Genomic DNA, 18719 nt, shown 5'->3' with positions numbered 1-18719 from the left:
TGCCTATCTGACTGCAAGTGGCCCCAGTACTTAGCGTTAAATTAGCAATAGGAATGAAAGTGGGCCCAATTTGCAAAGTTTTTCTGGGACATTAGCAGCTAAATGAAAGCACTAATTTTGAGATAATGATGGATATAGTAGAGAGACTTGTACTACAGTTGTTCAAACTGAGGCGAAGATTTGTGGTTGCTGAGTTACAATATTATAGTGCATTTCTTATTCAGGCTTACCCCCATTAGGTTTAACTCTGTTTTTATTATTAATGCCATAAACAAAAGGTCATCTTATGACAGTATCACCATCTCATGTACCCCATATCATCATCATCAAAGTCTTTATTTCTGGAGAGACGAACACATGAATCTTGGTTGACAATGTTTGGAGTAAAAGGTACTATAAAATGCTCCCTAAACAGACTCAGGAATATAAAGAGAGAAATATAAATTGACAAATTCTTGAAGCAAATATACAAGTACAAAAAGGGACTAGAGCTAAACAGATTTCAATATTTAAATTATTTTGCCTATCGGGACAAATCTAAAGTGCTAGTGCATTGATATGTTTAGATCTCATTTTGCTGATGAGTGCGGCCCGATTACGCAATGAAGTACCGAAAATTATTTACCACCTCCCAATTATAGTTATATTCACAACCAATCCCTTTCCCATTACCAATAACCAGTTGGTTGGCAGTGTAGAAGGTCCAAGCATTTATTATAACAAACAAAACTCTGCCAGAGGAGCTCCTTGCGACCTAACCCCACAAGGTTCGCCAAGAAGACTGCTGGCACACTGTCAGGACATCACATATATACAGTTGCATTAGCAGAATCATGGCCAAAGATGGAAAAAATACAAGCTGGTACAGTTTGGTACAAAAAGGAAATGCCATATATGGCACACAAAGCACTCTTGGTTTAGCTCATCCTAGATTAGAAAGGTCGAACGGGTGACTCCCTTCTGCCAGCTCTGAGACAGTCCGCCCCGCACCCCTCCTGGAATGTGCTTATCAGGCCTTCTCCTGCTACCTACAACCTTGACGGGCCTAATGAGCTGAAACAGCAATTCTGCAACAGTTGGGTTATTTCTCAGGAGAACGACTTTGGTAAAAAGAATGAGCGGGGTCTGTTAATGTAAGGCTTCGAGCGAGGCCACAAAATGGCGTCGGTCGAGTCAAGTGAGTGTAAAAATGCGGAAAGTGGTGCAAGCTAGAAATCTAAAATACTGCAATATGGATTTATGCTAAGGTTTGCGTGCGTATGCTAAAACATTTAGATACAACATGCTAATCTTGAGATATCGATTATGGATACTGTATAACCGAAAATCGATTCCGGTTCCTCAAACCCTCCTTTTAGCGTGGTGTAGCTAAATACAAAATCATTTACAAGAAACAGGGCAACCCAGTAGTCCCCAAGCAACTGGGTAACGTTAGTTATATAGAAAAATGTATCTTGAGGAATTATTTCATATTCTTCAATTAATTTATGTTATGTCTTCTATAAGTACATCAATTGAAAAAGGAACATAAGAAACGTGATATCTCAGTTCAACTTTATGTATTATTTGATAAATAAATCTTGTGGCTCATTACAAAATTAGAGAAAGTTGCATATGCTAGGCAACAGAAAACACTACAATATTCAATACATTTCATCAGTAGCGTAATATACCGTTGGTACAATATGTATTATACATATATATACATAAAGTGCTCATGTGACATCAGTCAGCTAATCCATCAGCTCTTTATACAAATCCTTTCATTGATGAATGTAAGCCAAGCGGTATAAGGGCGTCGACATTTCGGTCTTTAACGTATAATTTTCACCAAGACCATCCTCAGGACTATGTGTTGCACAAGATACCTACAGAAATATATACAACATATACACATTAAGTGCATAGGATCCACCTACTTATGCCCAATATACTTGATTGTCTGCTTACATAAAATTAACCGTCACCACACCCAGTGTGACCATATAAAAAACTATCTACACCACTCCAAACCCCATCGGGGCACTTAATACTCACTGAACAGGTCTAGTTCACTCAAATTTCCAAACCAACCAAGGCTTCACAACGAAGACCCAAAATACTCCTATATGGATACAGAGTTAAAATAAGCCCAGTCAGTATGCCGATTTAGAATAATCCAAAGAATACCTGCAAAGTACTGGGAGCGAAGCTTACCTCCACAGTAATTTCATGGGAGTATCAGTCATAACCGGCTGGGCTCCGCTTTAGAATTGAACACATACCATCTGATCTGAAAAGATACAATCCGGGGCATTTCTAGTTAGACTCTCGTTGTAACCACTACGGCTCATAACCCAAAACCTCTTAGCGCCAGGATTAGTCCTATCGCAGAACTTACTCGTATGCTTCGCCACAGACAGGAAACGCTCCTCGTCAGTCTCAGTAGGCGTTTGCTCTTGCCGCTTGTGAGACTATGGAAGACAAGCTCTCTCTGAGTTGCACGCATGCTCACATAGTCGCCGAGTAGTGCAAACAAACGGCGGCCATTTCGGAAGGGTGTGCACACTGATATCATACTCATGCCACAAAGGTGAAAAATTGAGGTATTAAGCCCACAAACGGGTCGGGACGTCAGCTATTTAAAAAAAATATATATATATATAATGAATACCCAATATAGTGTCTATCTACAGAAGAGTAATTTTATAGAGAAAGTACAGTGATTTACTGAATAGGGGTGTAGATCATCTAAAAGGGACCAGTCAAAGAATACCTAAATAAGATTATCCTCAGCCAGAACTTTCACAGTGTCATATCCTATCACAGGGTCGCGAAACTGTGCCATTCCACACATTAGTTTAATCCATGTTCCACTGTCCTCCCTGTCCAAATCTATCTATTTTCTTTTAATGTTAGCAGACGATCTACATTGGTCCTTCTTTTTGAACCCTTTACGACCTCTAGTACAAACCATTTCATATCTTTGGGACCGTGTGATTGCTGAATAAAGTGTTCTACCAGTGGTGCTGTCAGTACCTTGCACCTAATCCGTGATTGATGTTGGGCTATTCTTTTCTTCACTTCTTGTGTAGTTTTCCCAATATAAGTCAAACCGCATGGACATTGTATACAATAAATGGCGTTCCTCGTAAGACAATTGGAATGGTGTTTCAAAGTAACTTGCTTATTATTTAGTATACAAGATTTTGTTACCGCGGTAGTATCGCATGCTGCACACTGTTCACATGGGTAGTGACCCACAACTGGTGCCAACCCCCATAGGTTATGTAGGGTATTGGCACTGGGCTCCCTATAGGTTTTCACCAGGTGGTCGCAAAGATTTCTCGCTCTTTTAAATGCAAATCTAGGGAAGCTTAACTGCGGCTCAACTTTCTGTATCAGGTGCCAATTTTTTTATATGATTTTCTTAATCTGGTTAGACTCTGTACCACAGGTAGTCATACAGGCAATCGTGTTTTCAGCCTTATCCTTATTCTTATTCTCATCTAAAAGTGCTGTTCGGTCGTAATACCATGCACGTTTGAGAGCCCGTTTAACCAACCTATGAGGATATTGTCTGGCACTCAGTTTCAGTTGGAGGATTTTCGCCTCTCTGAAATAATCCTCCCTTTTGGTACAATTACGTTTGATTCTCAAAAATGGACCAAAAGGGAGGTTATCGCGCAGATTTCTGAGGTGGTGGCTCGAGTATTTCAACAGGGTATAACGAGATGTGGGTTTCGTATAGAGATCCACCACTAGAAAGCCATTGTCGTTTCTGATGTTGAGGTCAAGAAAATGTATGGATTGGTTACTGTGTTCAATAGTGAAACGTAAGTTATTATTTTGCTTATTTAGCCATGCATGAAATGACAAAAGATGATCCTCTGGACCATCCCATATTAAACAGATATCGTCTATGTACCTAAGGTACCTTTTGACATGTGTTCCAAATGGGTTGTTGTTAAAAATGATTTTGTCCTCAAAGTCTGCCACATACAAATTGGCTATATCTGGGGCGAAAATCGCTCCCATAGCCACCCCTTTTTGCTGGCCATAGAAGTCATCATTAAATAGAAAGTAGTTGCGTTCGAGGGCTATTTTAGCACACTTAATCAAAAAAATCCACAGGTACTTGCATAGGGCGGGTCTGGGTCTGTAAGACTTTCTCAAGGATTTTCAGTGCTTCATTTTGTGGAATGTTTGAGTATAAACTCTCAATATCCATAGTTACTAGGATGTTATTATTGGGATCAAATGGTACCCCTTCCAACGCATTTATAACAGTAATGCCATCCTTAGTATAGGATTTGGTGAGTGCTACAAAAGGTTTTATAAAAAAGTCCCCATACTCCGCCAAGGGTTGTAGTATAGACCCACACCCCGCCACAATAGGTCTTCCGGGGGGGTGTTGTTCATTCTTATGGATCTTAGGGAGTATGTAAAATGCTGGAATCGTGAAGTCTTTCTTATTTAGGTAATCATACTCTTTTTGGCTGAACCACATCCCATCCAAGCCCTCCTTAGTGATAGTCACTATTTCTTTTCTAATCATTTCTGTAGGGTCACCCCTGAGTTTAGTGTAGTATAGACTGTTACTCAATTGTTGTAATGCCTCCCTATCATAGTCTGTTTTATCCTGTACTATTATGCTCCCCCCTTTATCGGCGGGTTTTATGCAAATATCATCACGTTTAGCTAAAGCATCAAGTATATCATGTTGTTCTCTGGTGAAATTATACTTTACATACTTCCTCTTTTCCTTAAATAGCTGGTCTAACTCAACCAAAACCACGTTCTCAAAGGTAAGTAAGTCTTTTGGCATAAGATTTTTAGCAGGAAAAAATGTAGAGGGACACCGAAGGCCTGTAACATTACAGGGGCCATTCTGGATAGGGGTCCTACTGAAAAAAGGTTTCAGACGTAATGTCCTGAAAAATATATGGATTTCCATTTGAGTATTAAAATGAAGGGGTACCATTTGATCCCAATAATAACATCCTAGTAACTATGGATATTGAGAGTTTATACTCAAACATTCCACAAAATGAAGCACTGAAAATCCTTGAGAATGTCTTACAGACCCAGACCCGCCCTATGCAAGTACCTGTGGATTTTGTGATTAAGTGTGCTAAAATAGCCCTCAAACGCAACTACTTTCTATTTAATGATGACTTCTATGGCCAGCAAAAAGGGGTGGCTATGGGAGCGATTTTCGCCCCAGATATAGCCAATTTGTATGTGGCAGACTTTGAGGACAAAATCATTTTTAACAACAACCCATTTGGAACACATGTCAAAAGGTACCTTAGGTACATAGACGATATTTGTTTAATATGGGATGGTCCAGAGGATCATCTTTTGTCATTTCATGCATGGCTAAATGAGCAAAATAATAACTTACGTTTCACTATTGAACACAGTAACCAATCCATAAATTTTCTTGACCTCAACATCAGAAACGACAATGGCTTTCTAGTGGTGGATCTCTATACAAAACCCACATCTCGTAATACCCTGTTGAAATACTCGAGCCACCACCCCAGAAATTTGCGCGATAACCTCCCTTTTGGTCAATTTTTGAGAATCAAACGTAATTGTACCAAAAGAGAGGATTATTTCAGAGAGGCGAAAATCCTCCAACTGAAACTGAGTGCCAGACAATATCCTCATAGGTTGGTTAAACGGACTCTCAAACGTGCATGGTATTACGACCGAACAGCACTTGTAGATGAGAATAAGAGGAAGGATAAGGCTGAAAACACCATTGCCTGTGTGACTACCTTTGGTACAGAGTCTAACCAGATTAAGAAAATCATATCAAAAAATTGGCACCTGATACAGAAAGTTGAGCCGCAGTTAAGCTTCCCTAGATTTGCATTTAAAAGAGCGAGAAATGTTCGCAACCATCTGGTGAAAACCTATGGAGGAGCCCAGTGCCAATACCCCACATAACCTATGGGGGTTGGCACCAGTTGTGGGTCACTACCCATGTGGACAGTGTGCAGCATGCGATACTACCGCGGTACCAAATCTTGTATACTAAATGATAAGCAAGTTACTTTGAAACACCATTCCAATTGTCTTACGAGGAACGTCATTTATTGTATACAATGTCCATGCGGTTTGACTTATATTGGGAAAACTACACAAGTAGTGAAGAAAAGAATAGCCCAACATCAATCACGCATTAGGTGCAAGGTACTGACAGCACCACTGGTAGAACACTTTATTCAGCAATCACACGGTCCCAAAGATATGAAATGGTTTGTACTAGAGGTCGTAAAGGGTTCAAAAAGAAGGACCAATGTAGATCGTCTGCTAACATTAAAAGAAAATAGATGGATTTGGACAGGGAGGACAGTGGAACATGGATTAAACCAATATGTGGAATGGCACAGTTTAGCGACCCTGTGACAGGATATGACACTGTGAAAGTTCTGGCTGAGGAGAATCTTATTTAGGTATTCTTTGACTGGTCCCTTTTAGATGATCTACACCCCTATTCGGTAAATCACTTTACTTTCTCTATAAAATTACTCGTTTGTAGATAGACACTATATTGGGTATTCATTATATATATATATATATTTTTTTTTTAAAATAGCTGATATCCCGACCCGTTTGTGGGCTTAATACCTTAATTTTTCACCTTTGTGGCATGAGTATGATATCAGTGTGCACACCCTTCCGAAATGGCCGCCGCCTGTTTGCACTACTCGGCGACTATGTGCGCATGCGTGCAACTCCGAGAGAGCTTGTCTTCCATAGTCTCACAAGCGGCAAGAGCAAACGCCTACTGAGACTGACGAGGAGCGTTTCCCGTCAGTGGCGAAGCATACGAGTAAGTTCTGCGATAGGACTAATCCTGGCGCTAAGAGGTTTTGGGTTATGAGCCGTAGTGGTTACAACGAGTGTCTAACTAGAAATGCCCCGGATTGTATCTTTTCAGATCAGATGGTATGCGTGCAATTCTAAAGCGGAGCCCTGACCGTTATGACTGATACTCCCATGAAATTACTGTGGAGGTAAGCTTCGCTCCCAGTACTTTGCAGGTATTCTTTGGATTATTCTAAATCGGCATACTGACTGGGCTTATTTTAACTCTGTATCCATATAGGAGTATTTTGGGTCTTCGTTGTGAAGCCTTGGTTGGTTTGGAAATTGGAGTGAACTAGACCTGTTCAGTGAGTATTAAGTGCCCCGATAGGGTTTGGAGTGGTGTAGAAAGTTTTTTATATGGTCACACTGGGTGTGGTGACGGTTAGTTTAATGTAAGCAGACAATCAAGTATATTGGACATAAGTAGGTGGATTCTATGTACTTAATGTGTATATATTGTATATATTTCTGTAGATATCTTGTGCAACACATAGTCCTGAGGATGGTCTTGGTGAAAATTATACGTTAAAGACCGAAACGTCGACGCCCTTATACTGCTTGGCTTACATTCATCAATGAAAGGATTTGTATAAAGAGCTGATGGATTAGCTGACTGATGTCACATGAGCACTTTATGTATATATATGTATAATACATATTGTACCAACGCTACTGATGAAATGTATTGAATATTGTAGTGTTTTCTGTTGCCTAGCATATGTAACTTTCTCTAATTTTGTAATGAGCCACAAGATTTATTTATCAAATAATACATAAAGTTGAACTAAGATATCATGTTTCTTATGTTCCTTTTTCAATTGATGTACTTATAGAAGACATAACATAAATTAATTGAAGAATATGAAATAATTCCTCAAGGTACATTTTTCTATATAACTAAATACAAAATCAGGCATTTAGTCTCTAAAAATCTCCTCGTTAATGGCCATTAATTCATGAATCTCTTTTTGCAGCATCTGAGGTTTGGCGGGGACTGGGGTAGGCAACCACAGTGTTGTGACTCGGGAAGCACAATAGGAGCAACAGACCGGGCCACATTGTATCCGGATGCAGCAGGTAAAGATAATACCGTCTGCCCCGCCCAAAATCAATAACAACTTCCATCCCCAGGTGGATAGGAGCCCTCAGAACCCACCCGACAGTGACCAGGACCCATTATCAGGATGCATTTCAGAGGCAATGCGGTGCAGCTTTTGAATAGCTAGATGAACGGAAGGGGCAGAGTCTAGAATATATACGCAACAAGAGCTGCCGATCACGCGGCATGCTCCACCTCGATCAGCCAAGATAACGTCCAAAACCATACGGTTTTGGAGCGCAACAAGCCTGGTCGCCTGAAGCTCAACAGTTAGGTTGGCCAAGATGTCAGTAGTTATGTTAATGACATTTTCCACTATCCTGGACAATCTCCTTATTTCTCTGCTATTAAATATGGGTCCCCAGAACGGCACTAAACCTTTGCTAAAATCTGTGAATTGTTGCAAAGAGGTGTCAGTCTGATCAACTTCGGTCTTGATAAGCTGCCTACGATGTCTATTGGGTACCGCGGTGGGTGCTGTGCGTACAGGGTTATAGCTGGTGTGTCCTGTGATAATCAGATGGCGCTATGTATACAGGTGGGTATAGGAAGGACAAATAACAGTGCCCAGCCCAATTACGTGGTAACCAGGTATATGCATTTTCTCAACAGACGAAATACACATTGGGTGGCGTAACTAACGGGGGGCTAATGCGTTTCTTCATACTATAGGTATAATTGCAGATACTGTCTCCAACCCGTACACGGCCTATTCCTTGCACACAAAACTCGGAGGAAACATTTAAAATAGGAATGGGTACAAGACGATCACCTGTAACATTTCGTGCAACAAAAAGCTGGAAATATCAGAGGCATTGAAATGGCTAAAATCATTAAGTTCTTCCTGCAACCAAGTATCATTCCTAGCCACCATGTACCTGTTCATGCATGCTTGTGTGTCTATTGTTCCTCGTCCCCCATTTCCTTTTTGGTCAAAAGCCCCATGTTCGTCAATATATGCTAAAATTACATTATATTCTTTTACATCGTAATCTCTGCGATTATCACCCGAGTGACGAAATATGGCGGAGAACAGTTTGAACCAGGCCTCACAGGTTCCTAGGTAGGACAAGGGTAGTGAGAGAAACAGATCATGATTGTGCACCACAGATGGCAGAAGCCCACAAACCCAGCAATCAGTAGTGTTGGCAACACTGTGCGTCTGATGAAGCATTTCAACAAATACATTTTTAGCATAAGTCTGGCGATGACGTTCCTTGTGGGGTGCTAAAGTGTACAGCAAATGCTCAGATGGGGCAGCAGTGGTCGGTAGAAAATCCTGCAAAGGGTATTTATGTTCCAAATATACAAACAAACCCATGAACACAGCAATAATGACAGCTATAACCACTACAAATGCTACTTTGAGCCTCGTGGTCCATGTGGAAAACATAGGCTCATAGAATGGTATGTGTCGTGGTGCAATTGGAAATTCTTCTTCTAAAACGATACGGCCAAAAGGGTACATTCCTAGCTAAAAGTCCAAAAATAAGCTCGGGCCTAGCAGTCCGTCCTGCCAGAGGGTTCTTCTCCCTGTGTCCGTCAGAGTCTCACAGGTAGACTCCTATTGTTCATCTCAAGCAAACAAAACCGTGGCTGTCAAACTTTATTCTGTCGTGCAACCTGGCCGTTGACAATAGCTGATCTTCTTTCTGAACAGAGCACAGTGATCAAAGTTCCAGCTCTCAACATGTTCATTCCAGTGTCTCGCTCAGCCCCTCAGACCCACAAGCTAGCAAACCCTGTCTATTCAATCGAGTATTTCCTTATCTCCTAGTGGTGGGGTCTGAGGCACCGTTTTTTGTTTTCCTTGGCCGCAGGTTGTATCGCACATGACCCGGAACTTCCTGATCAGAGACTAGTACACCAGGTAGCTTTCGAACATGAGAACCTTCGCTTGCCGGGGTACTGAAAACAGGATTCAAAGCAATTGCAGATTCAGCAGAGACCAAGTCATCTGATCTCGTCACTCCCTCCTCTAGCCTTGGTTCAATCTCACAGGCGACAGAGAAGGGTACGAATGCAGCAGCTCTCTCAGTTTCCTACGTCAGAATTCCCCCTGGGCGTTGCTGATCATAGGGAAGTGGAAGCGGCAGCCTCTTCAGATGGGACACATGAATCCAATGTTTTCTCCCATCCACTTTAACCGCCGTCCGGGTGGCGAGCAGAATCTGCCGTGGCTCGGACCACCTTGGAGCCAAACTGGTGTCACGTTCAAACTTCTTGACCAGAACCCACTGGCCGGGTTGTAGGCGATGTCCAGGGCCCTCTGGCAGGGGCTGCAGTACGGAGGCTACCTGCTGATGAATAGAACGAAGATCTTTAGTCAAAGCTTATAGGTAATCAATCAACATAGGATATTCAATGTCTGAAAAGGATCGTGGCCTGGGTACCCCCCATACGTTTGCGGGCCTGCCAGAGATAATTTCATATGGGGAAAGGCCAGATCGGGAGTGTGGGGTAACGCGTAGTGACATAAGGGCTAGAGTCAAGGTGTCAGGCCATTTCAACCCTGTGCTTTCCTGTATTTTGGCCATCTTGAGTTTAAGAATACCATTGTACTTTTCCACGAGCCCCGCTGATTGCAGATGCCGGGCAGCATGGAATTTTTGCTTCATCTGTAGGCCCTCACAGATATGCTTGACGAGGGCCCCATGGAAGTGCCCCCCATTGTCCGACCAGATCAAGCGGGGCAAACCAAAGCGGGGTACAAACTCTTTGAGGAGGGCCTTTGCTGTGGCCATTGCAGTATTTTCTTTAGTGGGGTAGGCCTCACCCCATTTGCTAAAAGCACAACCCACCACCAGGACGTATTTCAAGTTGTTGACACGCTCCATATGAATGTAATCCATTTGGAGTACCTCAAAAGGCAGCGTTGGGGGTGCAAAATTCCCACTCAGGACACTTTCTCCCTTCCCCGGATTGTGTTGCAAACAGACCATGCAGTATTGGATCAACCGGACAGCCGTTCTTTGGATGTTAGGGTTGTTCTAAACTGGGTCCAGGAGCCCGCAGATACCTTTTGCTCCTATGTGTGCAGGGCCGTGCGCCATAGTCACAACGGCCTGTACTAGTGCATTGGGCAGTACCCATCTTTGCTTTTCTGTCAGATCAACCCAACAATTATTTTCATCCAGTCTTCCTACCTCCTTTTCCTATCTCTCTAATTCTGCAGGTGTAGCTTCCTTCTGTAATACTCTCACACTCTCCATAGTATTATCAAACAATTCAGATTCCTCCACCCATCTTGCGGAGGAGTTTACGAACATGGTTGACATTGGGGACTGTGCTGTCTGTTTGGCCACCTGATCTGCGAAAGCATTTCCCTCCCCCACCTCATCCACTATTGCTTTGTGCGCACTGCATTTGATGATGGCTAATTTCTTGGGCAAGGTGAGGGCATCTAGCAGCCGCAAAAGCAGGGGACCGTTTTGTATTTTCTGGCCATGGGAAGTAAGAAAACCCCGCTCCCTCCACAGCCGCCCAAAGCTATGGGCCACGCCAAAGGCATATTGGCGGTCTGTGTAAATGTTGACTTCGAGTCCCTCACTCAACTCACAGGCTCGCAGTAAGGCCATAAGTTCAGCAGCTTGGGCTGACCGGTGGGGTACTCGGAATGTTTCGACTACTGTCTTCAGAGTCGTAATTGCATATGCAGCTGTTGTTGTTCCATCTGTTAGTTTAAAACAAGACCCATCCACAAATAACTCCCCCTGAGGGTCAGCTAGAGGAGTGTCAGTAAGGTCAATCCTGCCCTTAGTTTCTTCTTCAGTGCGATAAATGCAATCATGTGTGTAATCGGTAAGTTCACTCGGAGGGAGTGGTAACAATGTGGCAGGATTTAGTGTTGCACATCGAGTGATCGTGATATGTGGTGCAAACAGCGCCAGTTCATATCCAGTGAGGCGTGCACTTGTAAGATGCTGTGTTTTTGTTTTGTTTAGTAATGTGTCCACAGCATGCGGCACCATCACTGTCAGATTGGAATTTAGGACGAGTCCTTCCGACTGCCGGATCGCCACTGCAACAGCTGCTGTGGCCCTCAGACAGCTAGGAAGTGCTCTGGCGGCATTATCCAGTGTGGCTGACAGATAAGCGCAAGGTCTTTGCTTACCACCAAAGTCCTGCGTTAACACCGAAAGTGAGCAACCGTCAACCTCATGCACGTATAGTACAAAAGGTTTACGGTAGTCAGGAGTGCCCAAGACAGGAGCAGAACATAAAGCAGTTTTTAAAGAGTCAAAAGAGTGCTGACATTCATCCGCCCAGGGAAGGGGTTCATGCACTTCTTTAGTGGTCAGATGCAGCAGAGGTTTAGCAAGAAGGGAAAAATAAGGTATCCATTGACGACAGTAAGAGGTAATGCCAAGAAAACCGCGAACTTCACGTTGCGTGCAAGGAGCAGACATTTTAGAAATAGTAGTTATATGTTTAGGTGTTAGTCGTCTACCCTCCTTCGATAGTAGATGACCAAGGTAGGTCACCTCCTGTCGACACTATTGGAATTTAGACAGTGATACCTTGTTCCCTTTAGCAGCCAAAAGTGCAACAATTTAACAGTGGCTGTTCTGCAGCCTTCTTCCGTATCCGAGGCAATGAGTAAGTCATCCACATAATGCAAAAGGACATTGCCCTCTGGCAAGTCCAGATCGTCTAGTAAAGCCTTAAGGGCTTGGCTATATATACTCGGACTTTCAGTATAGCCTTGAGGTGCGCGACAGAAGCGGAAGCTTCGTCCAGATAACAAGAATCCGAAGATCTGTCTGCTATCAGGATGGCTAGGGATGCTGAAGAAGGCATTTTTCAGGTCAATGACTGAAAAGTACTGGGCAGTTGGCGGTATCATTGTGAGGATCGTGGTGATGTCTGTCACCACGGGATACTGTGGTACCACAATTTTGTTAACAGCTCTAAGGTCGATCACAAAGCGGTAAGCAGCGCATGGCCCTGTTCACCAGAATCAGAATTCCTTTTCAAAATCGGAAGAATCAGGCTATTGCAAATATTAGCAGCCGTTTCCTCCACTACCCCTTTGTCGATCAGGTCTTGGATAATCGACAGCAAAGCCCGTTCTCCCGCGGGTGCTATTTTGTACTGCGGGATGCGCGGCATTTTCGCGCCTTGTTTCAGCGTAATGTGAACCGGGGGAATATCCAACTTACCCACATCCGCATCCCCTGTTGCCCAAAGCGTTGCTGGGATGCCATCAAACTCTGGGGGAAGGGGTTCATCTTTAGCAAAACATTGTTTCATGTGGTCAGCGTAGGGTCGTATCGTTAAATAAACCCCGTCAGCAGAGCAGTGTATTGTCGCATTAAGTTTCTTTAACATATCCAGACCCAGCAAGTTCTCTCCACAATGTGAGGTCAGCAAAAGAGGAGTGTCAATAGTAGCGGGACCGATCGAGAAGGGGATTGGTTTGGAGATGGGACTGACAACTGGGACTCCCGAGAACCCCACTGAAACATTATTTTGCCCGGACAGAGCCGCCCCTGGAACCAATGATCGAGCAACAGAACTATTCATTGCTCCCGTGTCAATTAGGAAATTCTCAGAAGTCCCCATCACTTCCCCTTTTACATAAGGTCCCTTTTGATTGACCGGGATCGACACTTGGCCCCTACTCTGTCCCTGGCTGTCCTATGCTTGCATGTATACATCCTGATCTTCGTATTCGTAATCATCATGATAGTACTGCTTGCCCTGGTGGTTATCGAAATGATTTCGCTCAGACTTGCCTGATCCCTCTTCTCTGCGCATATCACTCCGGTCGGGGCCCCTCGTCCACGTCCTCGCCCTCGGACTGCTCCGTTCTGGGCAAGCAACAACGGACACTGCGCCTTCCAATGCCCCTCCTCTCTACAATAGGAACACTGGTTTAAGCCAACAGTCAGAGCCCCGCCCGTGCCTCGGCCTGCACCCGCCCCTCTGGACATGGGCCCTCTAGCTCCTCTTAGTGCCTCCTTGTCCCCGGACTACCTGCTGCAGCAATACTCGTGGTTTAAGGTCATTGGCCTTCTTTTCCACCTTCTCTTTACTCTCGTTCTCCCTATGTTCATAGTACTGGGCCATGCTTAAAATCACAGAAGGGGTAGAGGTAGTCCAGGTACTTTCTGCCGCTTGCAATCATGCAGAAATTTCCGGAGCCAAGTTTGTAACAAATCTGTTCACGAACAACCTAGTTCCACCTTCCGTAGCCAAATCCTGTCCGCTAAAGTCAATGAAGACTCCTTCAAACCTAGTGAAGAAGTCGGACACACTTTCATCCTTTTTCTGTCGGCAGGCAGACAGTTTATCCCAGTCAACCTTCCTCGGCGGTATTAAAGTGTGCATGAAGGCTATGATTTTTGCTGGCAAAGACGTTATTTCACCCCTTGGTTTGTCTCCCGGTTAGCGATCCCGGTCCCACCCTCTTAACTCATCCCATGTCCCCCCCAGTTCAGTGTGATCGGAGTCATGCACCTGCCGCTATATATCAACAGGCACAAGTAACCCAAAGAAGAGCTCAACGTCTGCTAATGTCATTACGGTAGAGGCCGCAGCTTCGGTCAGTTCCTTGTAGTAGGCGGTAGGATTCTTTCGGGGGTCGGGCAGTTGGGATTTCAGAGCAAGGACCAAACTTCTTTTCCATGGAGTGTACACCCATTGCTCCTGAAACCGGGCGTCTATTCGTGCCCGGGTGATCTGTTGGTTATCATTGCGTAGTTCGGGAACTTCGGGATGATAAATGGGATGGACCTCTCGCATGGGATGCTGTGAAGTCCACTGAGGGCTCTTTAAGAACAATCTGCCTCGATACTGGACCAGGGTGACTACGTTTTTGTATACTTCCTCTGGGGTCAGATTAAATCTATGGGTCCAGTCTCGAATATCATACAGTATCTGAGGAGCACTCCCGTTATCGAAGCTGACCTCCCAAGACCATATAAGGGAATTGGACATCTGAAATATCACATGTTGCTGCATCACCGGTTCTAAATCTTTCACTGTACTCCATATGTCAACCACAGTGTACGCGTCACTCCTTATCCATCTGATAGCCTGATCTGCTAACACTTCCTTCTCACCATATGCCACAGATGATCTAGGGAATAGTCGTTTACCATCCAACCCTCCGGATGCCCCTCTCGGAGTCTGTTCCGACATACCGGGTGTGGTGCTGGCCGATTGAGACGCCCATACGGGACTCTGGATGCTTAATTGCGCGCGAATGGATGTTAGAGTCTGCCTGGAATCAGGGACAAGGGTGGCCAGGTCCCCGGTAGAGGGGGATGGAACGCCGGCATCACGTCTAGGGGTGACAGAGCCTCGTTCCTCTGGTGCGGATGCTTGCGGTGCTGCCGCCGTTTGAACAGGGACCGCGGGATATATGCGCTGCGGGGCATATGGCGGGGGAGGTCTTTTGTCTAACAGATCCTCTATCTCATCTTCAGCTTCATTTCGCGTTACATAGCTCTTATCCACTTGCAGCCTAAATCGTCTATCCTCATTCTCAATATTCTGTTCTGTTCTATTCTTGTCATGCGCAATAGCTTTCTGTGTTATAGTTTGCCCTTGCTGTATCTTGAGGAGTTTCTCTGACCGGATACGTCTTCTCTTTGCCTCTTTCTGCCATTTGTTGAGAGTGTCAAACATGGCCTGCCGGCTGCGTTTAACAAAGAGACGCTCTTGTAAATACTGAATCTTTTTCTCATCAAAAGATCCAGTATTTGGCCACTGTAGTTCTACATTATCCTTCGTGTATTTGTGCCATAAGGAATTAAAAAGAAGAGGGCCAATACCGTGTTTGCAATACATATCATGACTAGGCGTGCCTTCCGGAGGGGCCGGCTGACTTTCATCTAACCTCACGCTCTCTCGGTGTATGCAGCCGAAACATAATTTACTAAGGCACGGCATATCCCTATCTTAGTTGTATTCGAGCTGAAAAGAAATCAAGGATTATTGTTCAGTAAAAACAGAACCAAACTTCATCAATCACAACTCTCTCATACGCATGGCCATGTGTCATTCAAAGTCATACTCACGTTTGTAAAACAAACTTTCAGTTGGACATAAAACAAGACACAAAGTTTTCATAAACGACAAAAACGAAAGAAATACCAATATTTTGCAAACAGAAGGTGGAGCCCATCGACTCCCACCTATGGAGAACCCTTTATCCAAATATCCAAAGCTGCAAAGATCACCTTCTGACAACAGTCTCGTCCTTAGACTGCCTGGAGATAGCTTACACAGGTTTCTAAACCACAGACCAACCTACAGGCCATCCAGCAGTATTCATGGTTCACCTCCCGAACTATGCTGGCTAAGCCCGCTTTTGCAAGCGCCGCTCCAGATCTGTCCGAGTGCTACCCAATCTCAACTGCCAGCATTCCCGAGAACAGTCCGGCTGAGTGAGAACCGCAGCTCCCACAAAAGGCGTATAATCTCTATCTCCAGTATTCCCGTACAAATCAAACCAGAGGCGTCTGCACGTGCAAATTCAACGTTGCCCCGTCAGACCCCCTTCTCAGAGTTTCTCCGTGACCATAGATCACCAAATACCAAGTACCAAAATCAAGAGTTTCGAAAACATAATCCAACACAAAACAAGACAAAACACTCACCTGGTGCACACATGTCTGTTTGCACGTTCTCCACTGCCAACTCTTGATAAGGCCAACGTGGCTGGTTCTCGGGTCACACCCGAAGGAGTCCGGCGTGGGGCCACTAGCAGCTGAGGTTCTCGGGATCGGGAGAGCGGAGCAAACCCCGAATTCTCGTTGGTCTATTCTTCAACCACCCCGATCGAGAGGACCCATTTTAATGTCCCGGTTGTTGTCTGTAATACAGAGGGACGACCCCAACGCGGAGTCCCGGCGGAGTCGCCAACTGAAGTACCGAAAATTATTTACCATCTCCCAATTATAGTTATATTCACAACCAATCCCTTTCCCATTACCAATAATCAGTCGGTTGGCAGTGTAGAAGGTCCAAGCATTTATTATAACAAACAAAACTCTGCCAGAGGAGCTCCTTGCGACCTAACCCCACAAGGTTCGCCAAGAAGACTGCTGGCACACTGTCAGGACATCACATATATACAGTTGCATTAGCAGAATCATGGACCAAGATGGAAAAATACAAGCTGGTACAGTTTGGTACAAAAAGGAAAGGCCATATATGGCACACAAAGCACTATTGGTTTAGCTCATCCTAGATTAGCAAGGTCGAACGGGTGACTCCCTTCTGCCAGCTCCGAGACAGTCCGCCCCGCACCCCTCCTGGAATGTGCTTATCAGGCCTTCTCCTGCTACCTACAACCTTGACGGGCCTAACGAGCTGAAACAGCAATTCTGCAACAGTTGGGTTATTTCTCAGGAGAACGACTTTGGTAAAAAGAATGAGCGGGGTCTGTTAATGTAAGGCTTCGAGCGAGGCCACAAAATGGCGTCGGTCGAGTCAAGTGAGTGTAAAAATGCGGAAAGTGGTGCAAGCTAGAAATCTAAAATACTGCAATATGGATTTATGCTAAGGTTTGCGTGCTTATGCTAAAACATTTAGATACATCATGCTAATCTTGAGATATCGATTATGGATACTGTATAACCGAAAATCGATTCCGGTTCCTCAGCAACAACAACCATTTTAAAACCTGTGCCTCAAGTGACCAATTAAAAGGATAAAAAGGTTAAAATAGTAAAATAAAAACCAATTATTTACAAGCCAAGATACTAGTGCAAGATACACACCCGAGTGGGCTGATCATTATTATTTCAGTTTGTTTTATTCATGCCGGTCGGGGAAGTAGATATAGACCTCCTTCTAATGGACAAGAACTGGCCCAGAAATTTTGCAATTGCACAAGCATAGAGAGGTCTCGCATCTGACTTTAAAATGTGTACAGCCTCTTTGTGGCTGTGTGTCCCAGGTTGTCTAAATACTGGAGTTAGCCAAATCCTTCTAGGTCTGGCATAGACAGCACAAGCAAACAAGCATTTGCAATGCAATAGGTCTAAGTTTAAGCTATTGGCATTGTAAATGACAATGTGTTTTATTTATGTTTCAAAAACCACAACATAAATAAAAGGCATTGTTATTTACAATGCCAATAGCTCAAACGTGCGTATATGCGAGACCTGTTGCATTGCAAATGCCTGTTGGTTTTAGTTTCTAATGTGTTTGAGAAGGGATGTGCAAAGCATGCCCTCATTTTTTTGACAATGGCCTACCTTCCCTGTCATGGGATTAGCTGTTCTGGCAGCGGACTCTGCTCTCTGTATCAGTAGTTATAACCAGACCTTTTTATCTGTTCCACATGAGTGAAGGCCTATTGGCCCACTCAAGTAAAGTTCCACTGAAATGCACTAACCTAGACCCCAGCACTACAATTCTAGTGCATATTTGCATGCACATATGTATAGGTGTGGCCTGCATGATGCATTCTTATTGTGTGTATGAGTAAGACAGAGTAATGGAAGTCTGTGAGTTTCCTTTTAAAAGCTTGTGTCCTGATGATCTTCACCAAGTGGAATTGTGTTTTTTTCCAGACGGTAAAATTGTATTGCTGACGTTCATGAAGCTGTAAGGAGGAGGCAGGTCTCACTTTAGATTGATTTTATTAGATCCTTTTTGCTGCATTGGGTTTCTGCTTGGTCTCCATGAATGAATTAATGATTGAATGAACAAATGATTCTTCTATAGCACACAGCTACTCAGAGGATTTCCCCAGTGCTTTTAGGCACTGAAGGGAGCAGAGCACAGAACCGCTGAG

General features: G+C 44.1%; 1 protein-coding gene across 2 annotated transcripts in view; it reads left to right on the top strand.

Moving 5' to 3' along the window:
• Window positions 1-18719, top strand: part of LOC147724985 (E3 ubiquitin-protein ligase TRIM39-like) — a 319335-nt gene that overhangs the window by 233531 nt on the left and 67085 nt on the right. The window lies entirely within an intron of this gene.

Source organism: Lissotriton vulgaris, chromosome 4_1, assembly GCF_964263255.1.
Source record: "Lissotriton vulgaris chromosome 4_1, aLisVul1.2, whole genome shotgun sequence".
NCBI lineage: Eukaryota > Metazoa > Chordata > Amphibia > Caudata > Salamandridae > Lissotriton > Lissotriton vulgaris.
This window is presented reverse-complemented; position numbering and strand designations above follow the sequence as displayed.